The 18,405-nt window shown below is 44.1% G+C and overlaps 1 protein-coding gene across 2 annotated transcripts in view; it reads left to right on the forward strand.

Annotated features, from left to right (window-relative positions):
- The window catches only part of LOC141273084 (uncharacterized), a 167,467-nt gene that overhangs the window by 4,842 nt on the left and 144,220 nt on the right, over positions 1-18,405 (forward strand). The gene's annotated exons all lie outside the window — the stretch shown is intronic.

The following is an 18,405-nucleotide window of genomic DNA, read 5'->3' on the forward strand; positions in this document are numbered from 1 at the left end:
TAAAAAAATAGTAAAGCATAAAAAAAATATATATAAATCTGGTATCCTGGTATCGGTGTAATCGTACCGACCCGACAAACAAATCGGTCTCATCACTTTTACCGCACAGCGAATGGCGCAAAAAATAAAAAACAATAACTGAATTGCAAGTTTTTGTTCATTCTGTGTCTGAAAAATCTCAATACACAGCAATCAAAAATTACTATGTGCCCAAAAATGGTACCAAAAAAATCTGCAACTCGTCCCGCAAAAAATAAACCATCATACAGCGTTGTTCACCAAAAAATAAAAAAGTTACAGCTCTCAGAATATGGCGACGAAAATAACTACTTTTTATGAAAAAAAAAAGCATTTTTGCTGTGTGATAGCAGCAAGACCTAAAAAAAACATATAAATTTGGTATCACTGTAATCGCACCGATCCAAAGAATAAATCCACCTTATCGCTTATACCGCACGGTGAATTGCGAAAAAATAAAAACAACGGCTCAGGTTTATCCTGCGCTCTCCGCTGAGCGCTTACGTTGGGGTTTCCATGTAAATTCACCAAAACCGCAATTCAGACAAAAAACCCAGATGGAGCCACTCACTTATGAGGCCGATGGAGTCCCTTTGGACTGGTCTGTGTTCCGGCGGCGTACCATTATTTTAGGCTTTTTTTTAGCATACAAGTGTGGACGACCACAGATCTGTGTGCGCCTAAAAATATGGAGACCAATGGAGCTGACGTCAAACGGGCTCCAAAGTGTCTCCATCTGCCTCTTTGTGGTGGGTGGTTCTGTTGGTGGTTTTGTCTTAATCACATTTTTGTGGGATTTACATGGAAACCCCGATCTAAGTTGTCAGAGATTCCACAGTGACGACACCGGGGAGATCACACAATATCTCACCGTTGTCGTCACGCTGTCAGAATTTCATCAGGGATCCGCGAGCACACGATCCCCACTACTCTCTACGTAGGTATCGGCAAACAACCAGTGAGTGTATGGCGTCACACCTCTGGATTACAACGCATGGAATATGTGTTTACGCCCTTTGTACGTTCACTGTCAGCTTCGCGATAGCTCAATTATTTATCTTATTCGCTGCCACCACCGGCCAAGTTTGAAATATAATACAAGCCTGGTCGGACGCCTGCGTTCTGGTAGCATATATGGCATCGGAGGAGGGAACGATTACAGAACAAAAGAAACAGAACTTTTAATCCAAAAGGGAGGCAGTGTATATACAAGATTTTACAAAGTAGACATTACAATACATAAGCAGTTACTCAAAATAATAAGGATTAAAGAAGAGACTTACTATGAGATCGCTGAGAAGATTCAATATAGGTGGAGGAGGGCTCCCCGATTTGATTTGAAAGTTATCAAACGTGACCCGTTGCTTATAGTATCTATGCCCACCCCCCCCTTTCAATGAGTATGGATCAATCTTCAGTTGGCTCTTTTATGCCTAAGGGGAGATCTGCCCACACACCCCTATGGTGACATCACGTGGGCTCGGGCTCCACCCTTCATGTTTTTATTAAAATAACTAACTTCTGGGATAGCTTATCACTTGTTGATCGCAGAAGCTTGCAAATGGCGAGATGTTTTCTGTTATGATTTTACCTTCACTTTGAGACCACGCATGGCATACTTGCGATCCGTTATTCTGGTGCTTTTGCACTATAGCTGCACAGAGGGATTTACAGTGACATGAAAATATTCCTATCGTTCCCTAGCTGATGCTGTCACTAAAAATATGGGTCATATCATTATCGCATGTATGAAACTTTACTTATTCCATATTTCGTTTCAGCTCTGAAGAGTCTGGAGACTTTCGTTAAACTCTCTCTGAAGCCCTGGGAATGAAATTTCAACAGGTGTCTGTAGATTTATGGCAAGCCTGCGTCTAATTGTCCCTTGCCTTTGCCAGGGGAAATCTACTCGCATTTTAAGTAGGTTGGTGGCACCTATCTTGCCAGCGTTTGTTTACAGGGCCTTACTCATGAGTGTGTTAATTGGGTTCTTGTGCTGAGATTTACATGGAGACAGCTGTTGTACTGAGAAGTGGTCGATTGCTAGCTCTTGTCTTGTGACAAAGGTGGAAAAGGGAGAGATGGGAGGGGCTTCAGGGGAAGAAAGAGAGTATTTTCAATATTTCTCTGACATCTCTGCTCAGCGAAGAACACAAGAATGTGATCCAGCCTTATTCTGTAAGCAATCGAAAATTATGTACCCCAAAATGTTACCAATAAAGCTCCTAATTTATCCCACACAAAACCAGCCCCCTCTCAGGTCCGTCATCTGTCACTGGGACTATAGGGGGAACAAAGACTCTGGAAAAGTGACATGGCTCCCGCCCCCTCAATTAAAATCCAGTGAATTCTGCGCTCCCAAATCCAAATGCCCCTTCCTTCTGAGCCCCACTGTGCCGCAGTAAGCAGCCACATGTTTGGCATTATTGTAGCGGGGAGAGCACTTAATTTATGGGGTGTGTGTCACCAGGAGAAATGTATGGGGACACTACACTTTATGGGGGCACAATGTATGGGCACTAAACTGGCATAAGAATATAGCCTGGCGTGGATGTTACATAATAGTCACTGCAGCAGTAGATAAATTCATTGAGATGTGCAATTTCTACAATCGGGTCACTTTTGGGGGTTTTCTGCTGTTCTGGCACCTTAGGGGCTCCGCAAATGTCGCCCACAAACTATTCTACCAAAATCTATGCTCCAAAAGCCAAATAGTGCTCCTTCCTTCTCAGGCCTGATGTGTGGCCTAACAGTAATTTCTGATGACATATGGGGCATCATCGCATTCGTGAGAAATAGCATAACAAATTTTGGGATCCATTTTCTTCTATTATCCATTGCAAAATTTACAAATTTGGGCCTTAAACTACATTTCTGTGAAAAAATTGAAAATTTTCAGTATGACGACCTAATGTTATCAAATTCAGTGTAGTACCTGTGGGTTCAAAATGCTCACTATACCCCTGGATAAAATCCTTGAGGGGTGTAATTTCTAAAATGGGGAAACTTGTCAGGGTTTTCCACTGTTTAGACACATCAGGGATTCTCCAAACGCAACATTACACCCGCAGACCATTCCATCAAAGTCTGGGTTCCAAGAGTCACTCCTTCCTTTCCAAGCCCTGCCGTACACCCAAACAATAGTTTTCCCCTACATATAGTCTATGTCCATACTCGGGAGCAATTGCACAACAAATTTTGGGGTCCATTTTCTCCTGTAACCCTTGTGAAAATAAAAAAAATTGGGGCTAAAAGTACATTTTTGTGGAAAAAAAATTGATTTCTTAATTTCATTGTTTAGGCATATCAGGGTCTCCCTAAACACGACATGGCACCTGCTAATTATTCAAGCTAATTTTACATTCAAAAAGTCAAATGGCGCTCCTTCCTTTCTGAACCCTGCCGTGTGTCCAAACAGTGTTTTTTCCCCACATATGGGGTATCAGCTTACTCAGGAGGAATTGCGCAACAAATAGTATTGGGCAATTTCTACTGTTATCCTTATGAAAATGCAAAATTGGGGGCTGAAATATATTTTTGTGGGAAAAATGTGAAAATTTTATTTTTACAGCTCAATGTTATAAACTTCTGTGAAGCACCTGGGTGTTCAAGGTGTTCACCACACATCTAGATAAGTTCCCTAAGGGGTATAGTTTCCAAAATGCTGTCACTTGTTGGGGGTTTCCACTGTTTAGGCACATCAGGGGCTCCCCAAACGCGACATGGTGTCCGCTAATTATTCAAGCAAATTTTACATTAAAAAAGTCAAATGGCGCTCCTTTCCTACCGAACCCTGCCGTGCGCCCAAACAGTGGTTTCCCCCACATATGGGGTATCTGCTTATTCAGGAGGAATTGCACAACAAATTTTGTTGTCCATTTTCTCTCATCACCCTAGAGAAAATAAAAAAATTGGGTCTGAAGTAAACCTTTTGTGAAAAAAAGTAAAATGTTAATTTTTTTCTTTCAACGTTGCTTGAGTTCCTGTGAAGCACCTGAAGGGTTAGTAAACTTCTTGAATGTGGTTTTGAGCACCTTGAGGGGTGAAGTTTTTAGAATGATGTCACTTTTGGGTATTTTCTGTCATATAGATCCCTCAATATCACTTAAAATGTGATGTGGTCCCTAAAAAAAAAAGAATGGTTTTGTAAATTTTGTTTTAAAAATGAGAAATCGCTGGTCAACTTTTAACCCTTATAACTTGCGAACCCCAAAAAAATTTGGTTCCAAAATTGTTCTGATGTAAAGTAGACATGTTGGAAATTGTGTTTATTATCTATTTTGTGTGACATATCTTTCTGATTTAAGGGCATAAAAATTCAAAGTTTGAAAATTGCAAAATGTTCGCCAAATTTCTTTTTTTTCACAAGTAACGCAAGTCTTATCAAAGAAATTTTACCACAATCATGAAGTACAATATGTCACCAAAAACCAATCTCAGAATCAGTGGGATCCGTTGAAGCGTTCCAGAGTTATTACCTCATAAAGTGACCGTGGTCAGAAGTATAAAAATTGTCTTGGTCATTAAGTACATAATTGCCTCCGTGCTTAATGGGTTAATTAGCCTGTTAGGGTTATGGCTTTTTCAGTATCATCGTTAGGAAAGGCCAGGTAATGCATATTTCCCAGATTTATAAATACCCAGCCTCCTCTAACCTTGTGCCAAAAAACAGCAGCCATGGGTTCTTCTAAGCAGCTCCCTAGCACTCTGAAGATGAAAATAGAGGAGGCCCACAAAGCAGGAGAAGTCTATAAGAAGATAGCAAAGCATTTTCAAGCTGCTGTTTCCTCAGTTCGAAATGTAATTAAGAAATAGCAGTTAAGTTAACAAGAACAGTGGAGGTCAAGATATTGTCTGGAAGACCAAGCAAAATTTCAGTGAGAACTGAGGATTGTTAGAGAGGCGAATCAGAACCGCTTGACTGCAAAAGACCTTCAGAAAGATTTAGCAGACTCTGGAGTCGTGATGCATTGTTCTACTGTTAAGAGACACCTGCACAAATATGGCCTTCATGGAAGAGTCATCAGAATAAAACTTTTCCTGCATCATTGCCATAATATTCAGCACCAGAAGTATGAAAAAGAATATCTACGGGGTGAGCTAGTTAAGCTCCTCTGCGCCCTATGTACTAACTCTCCACTTGCCTTCGGCCTACTCGGGCCCTCACTAGGCTATACCCCCTAACGGCAGCTTGCCGCGCTTCACCGATCTTATGGTGCCGGCACACCTAAAGCTCACTACTCTGAGCTACAACTGACCTGAGCTCGACTCTGCATTCAGATGTATACTCGCTGAACTCTCCAGAGGAACTGCTGAATCACTGAGCTCCACTGCAGACTGACCTGTTTCTGTGTCTCACTCTGCAGGAACTCTCTCAACAGATTTGGCTCTCTGTCGACACCAGACTGTACTGGTCTCTACTGCTAAACCAGACTGCACTGCCTGACTCCACCTTCCCTTCTTATATCCCTAAAGGGCTCCCTCTGCTGGTCTGAGGTGGAAGAAGGAGATGTGTGAATGTTTATGGGAGCCTCTTGTGGAGGAATCCATCAATGCACCTTTCTAGGATCTGTGATATCAAGCGCAGCTGGGCGTCACAAAGGCATTGGTCCACATGTGTCTTCTTCAAGAGGTGTGAGTATCTAACTTCTGATTATATTGCTTTGGTTGATACCAGAGCAGCAAAAAATATTCCTTGTAGTGCTTGCTCCAATATAAAGTGGGTGAGAAAGCAACCTAATAAATATTCAAACTCGCCCTCTTTAGCACTGGTTAATTCAGAAACCTTGTGGTTAAATTTTATGTGCTGATTCACAGAGGAGAAAAGAGAATTAGGTTTTGTTCAAACATGGCGTTTGTGCAGCTTTTTTTCTACAGCAAAAGAGTGCAGGCAGGAAAAATGCTGTATACATTTTTTTTATGTGACAGAATTGGCTGCAGATTTTAAAAAATGCCAAGCAACTCAAAAATGGAAAGGAAAAAAACAAGTTTGAACATGAGATTTTTGAAATCTCATGCACTTTGCTGATACTGTAAAATGTAGCATTTTTGCAGTAGCAGAAGAAAATGCTATAGCCACCTGTGAACATACCCTTTGATAAGGAAAAGCGATTGGACAAGGAAAAGTCCAATAATGACATTGCGTAGCACAGGGGTTCCTTTTTATAAGTCCATTGTTAGATAGCCGGAGGCACTGAAGTACCGCCAATGATGGCAGGCCACACCACGGCTATGGGGCCGATGAGCCGAGTGGCCCGCAGCGGGGCCCTCACCACACAGGGCCCTCCCCGCACTGGGCTCGCCTACCCCCGTTAGCACCCGGACGCCTGCACAGAATGGTGGGGGTGGAAGCCTCTACTGACGCTCCCTCTTCCATCATCATTGCTTACGCTGACGGCAGAGGGGGGCCCAGTGCGAGCAATGATAATGGAGGAGGGAGCATCAACAGACACTTCCACCCCATCATTCTTCCTCGACGTCTGACATCTCAGAGCAGCGGGGGACGTTATTACAGTGCACCCGCTGCTCTGAGATGTCCGGCGCTTCACACTGCACGCTGAGGAGACTGGAACATCAGGTGGAATCAGGAGAGGTGAGTACTGTATTTATTTTTTTTAAATCGGTGAGCAGTGGCCATAATACAGTATGGGGGGTGAATTATATTGTGTGGAGGACCATGGGGGGAGTGCCTTATATTGTGTGGAGGACTGTGGGGGTGCATTATACTGTATGAAGGATCATGGGGGTTCATTATACTGTCTGGAGGATTATGGTGGGCTTATTATATTGTGTGGTGGACCATGGGGGGCATTATACTATATGGAGGCGTATGGGGGTACATTATATTGTATGGAAGATCATAGAGGCGCATTATACTGTATGGAGGACCATGAGGTGTGCATTATATTGTATGGAGGACCATGGGGGTGCATTATATTGTATGAAGGACCATGGGGAAAGCGTTTTATTATATGGAGGACAATGGAGGATACATTATATTTTAGGTAGGACCATGGGGAGTGCATTATATTCAATGGTGGACCATGAAGAGTGAATTATACTATATGCAGGATTATGGAGGCGCGTTATACTATATGGAAGGCTATGTGGGGCGATTATAATATGTGGGGGTCCATTATACTGTATACAAGCTATTTATACAGTGTTGAGGTTTGCGTGAGGTCCTTCATACTGTGTAGGGGCCATTATACCGTTTGGATGGCTAGTGTGTGCTATTATAGTGGCCCATTATAGTCCATTGAGAGCTGTGGGGGGGGTCACAGTTGGGGGTTGATACTGTGTTGGGGTCACCATACTTTGCCTTGGGAGTTGAGGTGGGGTACAGTATGGTCATTATACTGTGCATGTGGAGGAATTCACCATGGGGGTATCATACTGTGTTTGGGGGGGATTTTCCCATTCCCAACGACGGCACCCAAGGAGAGAGGGATCCACCCCAAGGACAGGAAACCCTACTGGTTTAAAACACGGAGCCCTCTGCGATGCCTCAGTGGTTCCTGTCCTTAAGGAGACCCTACAGCTACCCAGGCGCTGCCGGGGGGAGTGAAGGAAAGTTACCTGAAGAAAGCGCTGCGGCGGCTCCCCTGAATTCCTGGGTCCGGGTCCTCTCCGGGTGAAGGGGGGGCAGGTGGCGCACAAGGAATGTGCGCCATGCAAATATAAACTAGTCGTCGCCTATACTAAACGACTGTGCAAGGAAGGATTGCATTGAGAGAACCTTGTAGGAAGAGTCCCCCTCGTTGATGGATAATATGCGATCCATGATTAGAAGCAAAATTAAAAAATTGTTTAAAGGGTTATAAAGGCCGGCACAGCAGCAAGAGAAGCTAGCGAGAGCTTTAGTTCAGAAAATGATGGGGAGGAAGGCCAGCTGGGAAGTTTTGATACAGGTTCCACATCGTCATCATCCTCTTCAGATAGCGATGAGGACCCTTCATGTTTTCCACCTGAGGAAACTAGTAGGTTAGTGAAAGCTGTTAGAGCTACTATGAAAGTGGAAGAGGTGAAGGAGCCCAGGTCCTTACAGGATCAAATTTTGGGGGGTCTAGAAAGCAAGAAACATAAGTGTTTTCCAGTTCACAAAACCATTACCCAGCTAATCAAAAGGGTAAGGAAAAAAACAGACAGGCTTACATCCCCAAACTGATTAAGAGAAAATATCCTTTCGAAGCAGAGGAAGTTTGGGACAAGGCACCCAAAATAGATGTGGCGGTATGCAAAGTCTCCAGGAACTCCTCCCTCCCATTTGATGAGGCAGGACTCCTGAAGGACCCTCTTGATAGGAAAGTGGAGAGTTTTCTGAAAAGAGCTTGAGAGACAGCCCGAACCTGTGCCCTGTCAAATTCGGCCAGAAGAGCCCTCTGGTTAAAGAACTGGAGAGGCGACTTCAAGTCAAAGTCCAGGCTTTGTGGTATTCCTTTCGAGGGAAATTCTCTTCGGATCCACTCTCAATGAGATCCTGGATAAAGCCGGAGAATCTTAAAAAGGGTTCCCCCAGTTGAGCACACTAAAATTCAAGAGGCCTTTCCGCCCATTCAGGAAAGGAGGGGCGAAGCAGAAAGAGTGGAAGGATCCAAGGAACAAGGGGAAAATCTCCCAGGGGGATCGTTTTTTGTCCAGGTTCCCAAAAAGATCAGGGAGACAATGACGCCAGGTCCCAGGTAGGTGGAAGATTAAATCACTTCCTCCCTGCCAGGGAGAATATTTCCCTAAGTCCCTGGGTTCTAGACACAGTACGGGAAGGGTTGAAGTTAGAATTCCTTTCCCCTCCTCCAGACACCTATATCGTCACCAAAAACCAACCTTCTGGGTTAGTTCAGAATACCTTAGAACAAGAGGTTATGTCTCTAATCCAAAAGGGAGCACTAACCTATGTCCCAAAAGGAGAAGAGGGGAAAGGGTTTTACAGCCCCCTATTCCTAAGATAAAAAACAGATCAATCATACAGAACCATCATAAACCTAAAAAACCTCAACAAGTTTCTGGTACTAAAGCGGTTCAAGATGGAAAACATCGAATCAGTAATAAAACTCCTGTTTCCAAAATGTTTTATGGTCACTATAGATCTCAAAGAAGCCTATTACCATGTTCCCATCTTTCAAGGGCATCAAAGATTTCTAAGAGTGGCGGTCAACGTCAAGGGGCATTTAACGCATCTGCAGTTCCAAGTCCTCCCCTTTGGACTATCCATGGCCCCAAGAGTCTTTACAAAAATAGTGGCAGAAATGTCAGCACATGGAAGGGAAGCAGATGTAATTTTCATCCCGTACCTGGACAACTTTCTCATGGTAGGAAAATCCGAATGCAATCTGGCAGTATCACCGGTCCCAAGAATCTTGGCCTCCTTAGGGTGGGTAATAAACTTAAAGTCCTGACTAGAGCCAAGACAAAAACAAATCTTGGGAATCTGGTTGGATTCTAAAAAGCAGATGTCTTTTCTTCCGGAAGAAAAAAAGGGGAAAATAAAGAGACTGGCTTTGGAGCTGATGAACAACCCAGAGACTACCCTAAGAAGGGCTATGTCCATCCTAGGATCCCTGACTGCATGCATATCGGCAGTGACTTGGGCAAGATTCCACTTCAGATCTCTCCAATGGGATGTCTTGAGAGTAGAGGAAAAAGCAGGAGGAAATTTAAACGCACAGATAGTGATATCAAAGGATACTCAATTATCATTAACATGGTGGACAAAACGAGACAAATCTATCTCAAGGGGTTCCATGGGAGATAAAAAATACTGTGATACCACAGGCGCAAGACCCTGGGGGTGGGGGGCCCACGCAGGTGGAAGCATTCTGCAAGGGAGATGGTCACAAGATCTGATATATACTTATTCCAACAGGAAAGAATTAGAAGCCGTAGGATTGGCTTAACGGGAGATTCTGCCTGTGGTCAAAGGTCGACACCTAAGAATACTCTCAGACAACAAAACAGCGGTGGCCTACATAAACAAGCAGGGGAGGGACAAGGTCAGGAGGTCTTATGGCAGAGACACAGAAAATTATGTCGTTAGCAGACTGAAATTTAAGTTCCATCTCAGCAGGCTATTTAAAGGGGTCGGAAAACATAAAAGCATATTTTCTGAGCCGCCACAGAGTAGATCAGGACGAATGGTTTTTATCCTTCCATAAATTAGTAGATCTCTGGGGGGGAGGGTACCAAAAATAGACCTATTTGCGAACAAATTGAACAGGAAAGTTCAAAAATTCTTCTCAATGAATCCAAAAGACCTCCTCTTGGGGGTAGACGCCCTTTTCCACGAATGGCCAGGAGGTCTACTCTATGCTTTTCCCCCTCTACAACTGATTCCAGCATTGCTCAGGAAAGTACGTACAGAGGGGGCCGAGGGTAATTCTAATAGCACCCTTCTGGCGCAGAAAGTCATGGTTCACCTGGCTACGTCGCCTAACAGTAACAACCCTGTGGGTACTTCCAGAAATTCGGAAAATGTATGGAAAATGTAATATCCACCCTTATTAAATCGAGGAAGAAAACGACATCGATCATATATTACAGGATATGGAGAAAATTCCTGGATTTTTCAGGGATAAATCCTTTAAAAAAACATGGGATCCCATATGTCGGAATTCTGGAATTCCTACAAAAGGGGTGGGAAATGGCGCTAAAAAAGAGCACCCTTAAGGTTCACTCAGCAGCCTTGGGAGCACTCTTTGGGAGGAAGGTCACGGTCCACCCCTTGATAGTCAATTTTTTTACAGCTGTCAGTCGCTCGGAATCTTTTCCACAACCGAAAGCGGCTCCTTGGGACTTAAACCTGGTCCTTAAGGCTCTTACTAAGCCTCTCTTTGAGACCATATCAGATTGTTCATTAAAAAATTTAACCCTTGGCCCTTACATCAGCCAGACTGGTGGGGGAGATTCAGGCTCTTTCAATAAATCAGCCCTTTACTCGGTCCCTGTCAGATAGTTATTCTTACCCCGGACCCTGCCTTTCTTCCAAAAGTAGTGTCCACTTTCCATAGATCCACAGGATATAGTTTTACCATCATTCTGCGAGAACCCTAAAAATGAAGGGGAAAGGGAGTTCCATACTTTAGATGTCAAGAGATGTCTATTGCAATATTTGGAGTCAACCAGGGAGATTAGGAAATCGACCTCCTTGTTTATTCTCTTCCAGGAAAGGCCAGGCAGCGTCCAAAGGATCCATAGCAAGATGGGTCAGGATGGGGATTGCTCTGACATACACTTCAGGGGGGTTCTCCCCTCCTGTTAAGATTAAAGCACACTCCACAAGAGCTGTCTCGCCTTCCTGGGCGGAAAGGGCAAATGCTTCTCTGGAGCAGATTTGTAGGGCTGTCACGTGGTCTTCACCCTCCACTTTTTTCAAGCACTACAGGGTGGATCTGGATGTTGGACATCTGTCTTTCGGAAGGAAAGTCTTACAAGTGGTGGTCCCTCCCTAGGGGATTCTTTGCAATCTCTCCTTGTGCGCTGTCGTGGGGAATGGGAAAAATAATGATTACTTACCGGTAATCGGATTTTCCAGAACCCACGACAGCACCTCACTTATTCCCTCCCTTCTCACCCTCTTTATGGTGGAAGATGCACATGTGAATCACAGGGTGTCGCATAGAAAAAAAAAAGAAAGAGGGGCATACATGTGTGATATATCTTGGGTGCTGTCGTCGGTTCTGGAAAATCCGATTACCGGTAAGTAATCATCAATTTGGTTTGCATAATGCTTTATCGGGCAATGAAAGAGGAATCTGGGACTTCAGTAGGAGGAAAATTACTATGTAAAGGTTGGAAAATTGTGAGACATGCTCTTCTGTGACCCCGACTATTTTATATATATATCTCTATATCTCTATATCTCTCTATATCTCTCTATATATATATATATATTTATATATTTATTTTTTTTATGGGGGAGGAGCAATTATAACTTCTGCTCCTGGCTGGAGGAAAGCATGCCAGCAGTGATATGTAGAGATGGAGATTATATGGTGGAACCCATTGGCGGACATACCGCTGGTGCAGGGTCCGGAGGTGGAGGTGGCCCTTGCAGACATGGGCGTACTACCCATTGCGACAGGCTACGCAGCTGCGATGGGTCTACTCAGTCAATAGGCCCAGTGCTGCTTAACAGTGGAGCCCCCTTACTCCCGCCTGAAATCATTCTGATGCCCAGAGCCAGGGAGAGGGCAGTGCGCCGAGTGCGGGCATTGAAAAAAGGGGCTTTTATGCAGGAACAGAGGCCACTGGCCAATGAACACTTTACCCACCAAACTGATGAGAGCGCTCACTGGCTGCTGTCACTGTCTTCATGCATGGTGCGCCTCAATGGTGAGCATCCATTTGTAGTTAGGGGGCCTGGCCTCCCAGTGTCCTTACTGAGAGCTGGAAGAGCCGGGAAAAACTGTGTGGACGATTCTTCTTTAAAGCAGAGAATGAAGTTTATTCAGAGATACGCAGCAGAACAGTTCAGAATGCAGGGAAGGAAAATACACTGACACTCGCAGGTGACCAAACACAGCATTAGGATATCTGGCGATGGTATGGGCTTGGTGGTGGACTGCCCCGAACAACAGTATCAGAGCCTTTTTACACATGGCTTAAACAAAGGAACTACATATTACGGCAAAAGGCCGTGATAACATCATACTGCAGGGAGACTATTTACTACTATATAACACCACTTATTTACTCTCACAGTGACCTGCAGCTGCTGCTATTAAGCTTTGTGTATATTAACCATACCTGCTAATGGCACTGACATCATGTTATGTCTCCATTGTGGGGCGATCGTGCAGAACATGCATCTCATTAGCTGTAAAACTTAATTAGCTCAAACTTCTGAACAAGATGGCTGCTAGGTTTAATATGGCTGTTCAGAATATTAGGACTTTTCATTCTCTTACAAGCCCCCCTCTTGTATTCTTTCCAGAGTACAACTTTACATTGATGTAATATGCAAAGGTGAATTATTATAAACCGGATGAGCGAGGTAATTCATAATTTTATAAACCTATGTCTGGAGCGGGAAAAATCTCCAAAAAAAATTTAAAAAAATAATAAAAAGTAATTAAAGAATAAGTCCTTTTAATAGTTAAGTCTTTTGATCCCTGTCTTCTCTTTTTCTTCTTATGCTTTGGATTCCGGATTTTCCTGGTCTTCTTCCCTTCTCACACTATCAGATTCCCACTGTATCGTGTGAGACATCCTCTACAGATCATCTGATAGGTTCATGGTCTCGAGAGTCAAATATGAAAATCTTGGGCTGACCGAGGAGAAAAAAAGGTGGAGTATCAATCCTTACCAGAAATCTAAATAAGATAATTAAGAAGTCTACACACGGATCAATATGAACAATTTTAACACCTTTGTTCCTTGATTTGTTAACGCTGCGCACTCCTAAAACTGTAAAGCCAATTATTTGAATGACAACAAAGGGACCACCCTCTTTAGCTTCCTAGGGTCCTGTTTTTCTGAAATTCTTAATCATCACCTCAACTCCTTCAACAAATTTAGATTCGTAGGATCTACACAACTTTTCGCCATCTGAAAAGTAGCGTACTGCTGAAGGTGCTGAATGTGCTGTTGTATTTGTTCTAACCACTGATCCCTCTGCACTACAGCTTGCTCAGGACTAGGAAGTACAATATCACTTGGTAACTGAACAGGCATCTGTCTCCAAGTCATTAATTCAAATGGGGATATCCCGGTGGACTTGGATGCCACAGCACGGATGGCTAACGAATAGCCGGTAAATGATTGACCCAATCATTGGCTTTTTAATGAATTATCTTGGACTTTTTGGACTTTAGGGTTCTGTTCATGCTCTCTACCATTCCTCCAGACTGCGGATGATAGGGAACTTGAAACCGCTGCTGAATCCCCAGCAGAGCACAAAGGTGGGTCATAACCTGTCCCACAAAGTGAGGGTCATTGTCACTTTCAATTATTTTAGGGAAACCCCAATGTGAGAAGATATATTTCCACAAAAGTATAGCGGTAGTCAGGGCAGTATTGTTAGTGGCTGAGAGTGCCTCTACCCATTTAGAAAAATGTCAACTAACACAAGAGCATATTTAAAATCTCCCTTTGCTGGAGGGAAGGGACCAATAAAATCAATCTGAATAGACTGTCAGGGACTCTCTGCTACTTGTATTCTCCGGAGATGGGGCTTGCCTTTTCCTTTGGGATTATTCTGTAAACAGATCAGGCATTCATCATGTATCTCATGACACAAAGCTCTCAAGTGGGGATGCCACATTTTGTGTTGTACAAGCTCTAGGAAAGCCTCTGGTCTCGGGTGAGCAAAATCTGAATGATTAAATTTAACCAGAGGCTTGATCATTGTCATAAGGATGTAAGGCACAAGCTTGTCATTAACCCTTTTGTAGTACAGACACTCCCCCTTTTCCATGGGCAGAGACTCGAGGGAATTAAACAAGGATGAGTCTCCATCCTTCTCCTGTGCCTGTATGAGATCCTGACAAGGAGAAAAAACAAGGGAGGGGGGCTCTTGAGGCTTCTGTGTAACAGTACCCAAAATAGTGGAATCTAACTGTGGAGTCACCCAAAAAAGTGCATCGAAGACCCCTTTTCTTCGATCCCCCTATATCCTGAAATCTCAGGTTCACTGGACGGATTCTTACTGCTTGAATACAGGAGCCCTCAAATTCTACCAAAGGGGTAGTCTCAAGCAGTCCAGGGGGTAACTGCAATTTGTGTCCTGTTACTGAAACTGACGCTCCTGTATCAATGAGAATGTCTTCCCATGGCAGCCCCTCTATTCTCCCTTTGACATAAGGTCTTCCACTTGCCTTCCTTGTCCCTCTTTCCCTGGGCAAGGATGGAACAAGGGAAGCACCCTATCAGTCAGTGTTACCGGTGGTGGGAAGCCCAAAAAAAAATCAATCATCCTCATCTGAGAAAGTTTTTCATCCTGCAGCTCCCACCTCTGCCCCAGAGAGATCTTCAGTAAGAAACCGGTCCTCATGATCCCACAGCTCCTCCATTAAAAAAACATGGAGATGAGGAGGGGTGGCTCTTCCCTGAATAACATTGATCTCTGGGCTGGACAGCTGGGGGCTGCTGGAGAAAAGCCGGAGCAGAAGGCTCCTGAGAGACAGGGTTAACCATTTGAAGACAGTTACTACGCAGTATCAGCAGTATATCGTTCACAACAGGACACAGAGATCATTGGTTAACCAAGTCTCTACAACATGAACCATAGATTCAGTATTCTGTAAGACTCCTGACTTGAAAGCCCCCTCTAAGGGTATTTTCTTTAAAAACTATTCCGTAATTGCATAAACTCTTTTCTAAACTGTTCCTCAATCCTTTCAAGATGTCTTGTCACCACATTCTGTTTCGCTAAATGCTCTCCCATCCATTCTTCTATCCTAAGTCTCCTGTCCTCAATCTTATCCCTGTCAACCTCCTGCTCCTCTGCTGCCCCTCCCATCTCATCAATAACTATTTGCAAAGTCCAGTATTCATACCCATCTCTCTGTACTATCTGTGCTTGCTTTAGAGTCTCATCCAGCTTTTCTACTCTCTCTCTTTGAACACTGCCACTCCCTGGGTGATCACATTAACATGCTGTCTTGCAGGAAATCTATCAATGGACTCATCAAAAGCAATAACTCTCTTAAGCTATGTGCGCACGATCAGGATTTGAAGCAGAAATTTCCTGAGCATTTCTGCTTCTCCTTGGCAGGAAAAACTGTGGTTTTGCTGTGTTTTTTTATGCGGTTTTTGAAGCGTTATTGGAAGCATTTTTGTACATCAATGAATGCTTTTTGGAGCTAAATAAAGTTATTTGGTGGAACATTGCTTAAACCCTTGGATTACCATCAGAACTGGGGTGAGTATATTGGTTCATTTAAATGATCAAAGAATATGTCTGTTGTATTTCAAGTAAAGTGTTTGCTCTGTGTTTTTATTTAACTCTTTACTTTAATTAGGTTTGGTTATGAAAAGGTCTGATTGACACATTGTCATCACCAAACAAAAGAGCTAGGTGTCAGCTAGTCTCATTCACCCAATCTTCATTAGCATTTCTTTTCACTTAATTTATGCGGCAGCTGTAGGCTGCTATTTTTAGCCTGGGAAGATGCCATTTGCAAACGTGGTCCCTGGCCATTATTAATAGCTCACAGCTGTTTTGTTAGCCGTAGTGGCTAACTACGTACCCACGAACAGCAAGAAGCAGCGCTTTGGATGCAGCATATTTTTGTTGCATCCAAAACACGGTGTTCTAATGCTGCACTTTTGTTGTCGATACATGTGAATCCACCGCATATAATGACACTTCAATCATTCAAAATCTGCAGTGGAGACAAGCTTGTACGCTACAGAAATTGACATGCGGGTGAGTTTGGTTATGTGGCCACGGTAAGGGGCCACGGTCAGGAGCTGCTGCAGGTTTGACGCTGCATGTTTATACAGCGTCAAACCCGTAGTTTCCTGATGTTACCGCATAGTGGATGGGATCTCTAGAAATCCCATGTCCACTATGCGTGCATCAGAGGCTGCTAATCACCCGTGGACACTGACATGCGGAGCGTCTTTCAGTACCGCAGCATGTCAAATTGTGGAGTCTCTAGTCTCTGCAACAGAAATTTGACTACTAGAATGTATTGAATGCGGTAAATAAGCATGGTTCAGTGAACACATGTTGATCTATCTGCGTTCAAGAGAATGCAACGTTTTGGACGCAGCAAAAAATATGCGTCCAAAGCGCTGCGGTGTCTGGATCGTGGGCACAGAGCCTAAAATTGGTGCGGGCTTCCGTGTCATTTTTATAACCAGCAGAGGAAAAGCCGACTACTGGGGGATGATATTAGTAGCCGGGAAAGGGGCCATTAGCCAACAATGTTCCCTGGCTATTAGTATCAGCCCACAGCTGTTTGTTTAGCCTTTAGTGGCTAGATTACAGGGGGACCACAGAAAAAAATTGACGCAGAGTCCCCCTATAAAATCTAACCAGAAAAGGCTAAACAGACAGCTGCAGGCTGATATTAATAGCCAGAGAAGGGGCCATGGATACTAGCCTCCTCCGCAGCTATTAATATCACCCCTCACCAGTCCCAGAAATGGCGCATCCATAAGATGCACCAAATTTGGCGCTTAGCATCCGGTCTTACCACTGCCCTGTAGCGGTGGCAAGTGGGGTAATGGGGTGGGGGTTCACGTCAGCCTTGTATTGGCAACTGACGTGAAGCCCAGGTAAGTAATGAAGGCCCCATTACTAACCGCATAGTAAAATGGTTGCCGCTTTTTCAATAAATACACAGCCAGAAGAAAGTATTTTAATGAAATAAAAAGCACACGGTTCTAAAAAAAAAAATTTTAGTACACGCCCAGTCCCCAAAGCCTTTGATCTTCTGAAAAAAAACGTAAAATAACAATCATATTCCTCACCTGTCCGCCGTCACGACTTAGTCCACGTACCGCCAACAATTGTCCCACGATCCGGGTCATTTCTACAGCAGTGACATCAGCAATCACTGATGTCACTGCTGTAGAAGACAGCACTGTAAACTGACAGGAGTAATTTTACACTCCTATCAATATACATGCTGCAGGAGGTCACTGGGATTCATCAGTTGATAAGCCTCGGTGAGCTTACCACCATGGGAACATTCTTCAGAATGTTCCCATGATGAGGTCATGTGAGCGATCAGCTGATCGCTCACATGAAAGCAGGTTCTGGCAGCGCAGTACACTGAGGGAGCGAGTACGCTCCCTCAGTGTACCACCGGCCACCGGGGAGAGAACATGGCTGGGGACCAGGAGGACACCGGGATGCGCCGGACAGGTGGTGAGTCTCAGGGGTTTTTTTGTTTGTTTTTTTTACTGATAGTTGTTCCTGGCTCTGCTGAGGAGAACTACTGCTGTTATCAGCGAGAGCAGCGATCGGATGAGAGGGGTTGTAGTCCTCCTCTCCCGACCCAGGTACCACCCGCACCGGATACCTGCGGATTTGTTGCGTTTAAATTAAAGTCATTGGGCGGGAAACGCTCCGGAAACCCTTGGCATAATGGTAATGTTGTGTTTTAATCTGCAACGCTAATCCTGAGCGGAAATTTCCACATCATGTGCACATCAGGATTACAATTGCTGTAGCTGGCAGACCTATTAACAAGCGTTTTTGCAGCGTTTCCGCGGCGGAAGAACTGCTGTGAAAACGCATCAAAATCGCTTCGTGTGCACATAACCTTACACAAAGCCACTGTTTGGCTACAATCTTTCCCTAATGCCCTTTTACAGTACATCCCTCAGGACAGCACACTAGGAGGTAGTCCTTCCTTGACCTATAGCGGGACAGGATCACAGAGAGGTTAAAAGGCCCCTCCCACCTCCACCCTCCAGTGTCTTTTCTTGTCCCTTGCA

The sequence above is a fragment of the Phyllobates terribilis genome, unplaced genomic scaffold (assembly GCF_046119375.1).
Source record: "Phyllobates terribilis strain yellow unplaced genomic scaffold, ASM4611937v1 Scaffold_5__5_contigs__length_657084704, whole genome shotgun sequence".
NCBI lineage: Eukaryota > Metazoa > Chordata > Amphibia > Anura > Dendrobatidae > Phyllobates > Phyllobates terribilis.